Below are 3,781 nucleotides of genomic sequence, written 5' to 3' on the forward strand. Positions count from 1 at the left end.
GGGACGTCGGCAGGCACCGACGGGCCTTCGGACGCGACTCTTCCTCCCCGTCGTCACACCGTGCTGCTCCTCCCTCCGTCCTGGGCGCGAGCGCGCTCTTGGGAAACGGAGGCGCCTTCGTCGGTGACCTAGCGGGCGGGAGATCCCGGGCAACGTCCCCAGCGGCACTTGAGCAGAACGGGGACGCTGCGGTATCGGTCGTCGGGGAGGGGCTTCTACATGTCTGGTAGATGGAGCTGCTTTCTCGTGCCAAGTTCTCTGGGCCCTGACTTTTCTGCTGCTCCTTCTATCACCTCAGTAAGGTCGGGGGTGCCCGGCAGAAAGAGGAAAAGAGCCAGAGTGAAGAAGCGGAGAGAAAGGAACACGCAAACCCGGACGCGCACACACACAGGCACACAGACACACAGGCGCGCGCGCGCGCGCACACACACACACACACACACACGCCTACACACCCACTCGCACAACACGCACACGCACACGCACACGCACACGCAAGCGCAGACAGAGCGCGCCAGCGAGCTCCGGTGCCTGTCTGTGGTTCCTGGGCGATGGCGGGGCAGCGATGCCGGGAGCCCGGGACTCCTGAGAGCCTGTCTGCGCGGCCTAGGGCCCCAGGGTGATCGCCAGCCCCGGGGCCCCTGCCTCCTGGCCCGGGCCCAGCTCCAGCACCACCGCCCTCCTGGGGGGGAAGCTGAGCTCTTGGGCAGAGCCTCTCTGGGTCAGGGTGGGTGTCTGTCTAGGTCCGTGTCTTGGATCCTCTCCGTGTCGCCGTTTCTCTGTTTCTCCGTGTCTCTGTCTCTGTCTCTGTCTCTGGGTCTCTGGGCTGGCGCCAGCAGGAGCTGTCCAGGGTCCCCGCGAGGGGCGGGTTGGGGGCGGGGTGCCGGTCTCCTGGGCGGCGCTGGCGGGGGGAAGGGTGGCCGCCCCGCCTCCCCGCGCCCTCAGGGGCAGCGCGGCGGGCTTCGCTGACGCCCTCTGGTCGCGCCGGTGGCTCCGCCTGGGTTTGGGCAAGTCGGGGCCCGGCCGGCGCCGCAGAGGTCAGGGCTCCCGCTGGGAGGCCCCTCGGGCCGGAGGGGACTCAGAGGAGCACGGGCCCGGCGGCCCGACGCCCCGACGCCTCGGGCCAAGTGCCCCGCGCCCCCCCACCTCCCAGCAGCCGCATCTCCTGCGACCCATCGCCGGATCCGAGCGGGCCAGGGCGGCCTGGAGTGTTCCCGGGCCGCGAGGGGAGAGCGCCCAGCCAGGCGCCCCGCCCCATCCCCGCCCCCCACCACCCCTCGTTTCCCACCGCCGCCCGCCCCGCCCCGCCTCCTCGCACCCCGGGCTGCTCCAGGCCTCCGCGCCCTGGGAGGGCAGCAGGGCGGGGCAGCGCAGGGTTTGGCTGGCCCGCTGGCCGCGCCCGAGGCGGCCGCGGCGGGAGGCAGCAGCGGGAGGAAGGCGGCAGGCCGAGCGCGGGCGCAGGGGGCGCCGGCGGCGGCGGGTGCGCGTCACAGAGGCCTGGGCGCGCGCGCGAGCCGCGGGCCGGGCGACGCGGCGCGGCTTCTTAGGGGCGCCGGCGGCAGGCGCCAGCGTCTACGGCCATACCACCCTGAACGCGCCCGATCTCGTCTGATCTCGGAAGCTAAGCAGGGTCGGGCCTGGTTAGTACTTGGATGGGAGACCGCCTGGGAATACCGGGTGCTGTAGGCTTTTGCCTCCCTCGCCTTTTGCCGCCTCCGGCCTCCGTCCTCCGCGGACGCCCCCCACCCCTCCAGCCAGCCCTCCCCCACCCCCCCCGCCACCCTCCGCACCGCGGGCCCGCCGGCGCCGCCCATGGGCAGGGCCCAACCCCTCCCCGCCACAGCCCAACCCTTCCAGCTCGCGGCCCCACCCGAACCCAGGGCCAATCGGGGCCAGCCCGGCGGGACCGGGACCGGGACCGGGACCGGGACCCCGACGCCGCACACGCCGCCCGCCGGCTCCCTCTGGCCTCGGCCTCTTCCCACCCGCTCGGCTCCCGCTCCGGTGACACCCCAGCCCTTCCCTCGGCGCCCCGCCCCCGCCGCCCCAGCCGCCGGGTAGAGTCGTCCTGTCAGGTGGAACGGATTCCACGGCGGTGCCGGGAGGCCCAAACGGGTCCCAAAGCGACCAGCCCCGCCCACCGAGGAAAGACACCTGGTCAGGCTTTTCCAGACACCGCCCGCTTCTCCAAGGACAGGGCGGACTGGGTTAGAGAGGCGCGTCTCGGGCACCTCACCCAAGACGGGATGGCTTCTGCCTTTGCTGGCGTCTGTGCCGCTGCAGGTCATCTTCTAAAACCTGGTACCCGCTCGCTTGTCCTTGAGAGGCTCATTCACAATCAACACTCCTTTCCCGACCTAAGTTTGTCCCTGTCAGTTTGTCTCGCTTTTCCTTCCAGAAGCCCCCTTCCCGGGGTGGGGGGGTAGGGGGGTGGGTGGGTCTGAGTTTCAAGCTCCACCTGACTGGGATCCCATTCTGCTTTCGCCTTCGGGCGGTCCTGCCTCGCTTGGAAACGCTGCTACGTTGCTCCTGGTGGATGAGCTTGCGTTCGTTTTGAGTTTGAGAACGCTGGATGCAAAGATGAGGAGTCTTGATGGCTGAGGCTTTTGGTGTCCCCTCACTCGGGGGCCTCCCTCTCTTCCCGCCTCCCCCCGCCTCCCCACCCACCCCCTCACACCCGACCCCTACCACCCCAGGGCCCCGGCCGGGCCCCGCCCCTCCAGGCCGCATCTGTCAGAGGGAGTTGAAAAGCCTCCTGACAGGACACGTCCTCCCTCAGCAGCCAGCCCTTCCTGGCTCCCTGGCTTCAGCTTTCCGTTCGCGTGGCTCGGGCAGCCTTTCGCATCTTCTTTGCACCTGCCTGTGTTTGCAACAGAGGACCGTGGCCAAGGGATCCAGGAAACCGGGAGGAGAGCTGGCTTCCGGGGAGGCGAATGGGAAGGACAGGGAGGCAGAGAGGGAGCCTTGCCTCAGAGAACGGACTTTGAACCCCCGAAGGGAAAAGTCCTCCAGATAAACCACGTCTTCCCCACCGAATCCAAGAGCCATACTCGCTCGCTGTGGAAAAATGGGGACATCCCGGTCAAAGCAGGACGAGAGAGGACCCAAAGCTCCCTCCTCTCCCCGTTCAGCCATCGTCGTCCTGGGAGGGAGTCTCTCCGCGGTTCGCTTCTCCTGCCGGCCCCGTGTCCCCTCCTGCCAACCCAGCGCCTCTATCGCCTGCTCCTCGCTTCCTCGGGCTGCGGGCTGCGGGCTGCGGGCTGCGGGCTGCGGGCGGCGGGCCGCGGGCTGCGGGATGGGGGGGCAGGGGCGGTGCGCGTCGCTCCCTGCCAGCTCGTGCCCGGGGTGGTTCTGACGGGTCCCCGGATCTGATCTCCGAGGAGCACCTTCTGCGGGGAGAAGCGGGACTGCGTCCCTGTCAGTTTCCCGGAGCGCGGGACCGGAGCCTTGCCCCGAAACGCAGGCTCGGGAGACCGAAGTCCTGAGCTGAAACCCAAGGGCCGCCGTCTCCCGCGAGTGACGTGCCCTCCCTGAGCTGCGCTTTCCTCATCTGGTGCGAGGGGGTCCTGGAGTTCGTGCCTCCTTGCGGGGGCGAGTGCTGGTGAGAACGCAAGCGGGAAACACGGAGCGGACCGCTCAGCACGGAGCGCGGCCTCGGTGGGGGCCCGGGTCTCGGCCGCCGTCCTTCCCCACGAGCCTACTTCTTGCCGCCAAGGCTCATCCAGCACCCAGGGATCGATCGCCTGGCTGCTTCCGGCCAGACACTCTCCTAGGTGCTGGC

At 69.8% G+C, this 3,781-nt stretch overlaps 1 non-coding gene across 1 annotated transcript; it reads left to right on the forward strand.

The window, feature by feature from the left end:
- The first annotated feature begins 1,570 nt into the window (after positions 1–1,570).
- Positions 1,571–1,689, forward strand: LOC138922200 (5S ribosomal RNA). Its single transcript, XR_011435264.1, has one exon. It is a non-coding gene; the product is annotated as a 5S ribosomal RNA (ribosomal RNA).
- The last annotated feature ends 2,092 nt before the right edge of the window (positions 1,690–3,781 follow it).

This window comes from Equus caballus, unplaced genomic scaffold (genome assembly GCF_041296265.1).
Source record: "Equus caballus isolate H_3958 breed thoroughbred unplaced genomic scaffold, TB-T2T haplotype2-0000611, whole genome shotgun sequence".
Taxonomy (NCBI): domain Eukaryota; kingdom Metazoa; phylum Chordata; class Mammalia; order Perissodactyla; family Equidae; genus Equus; species Equus caballus.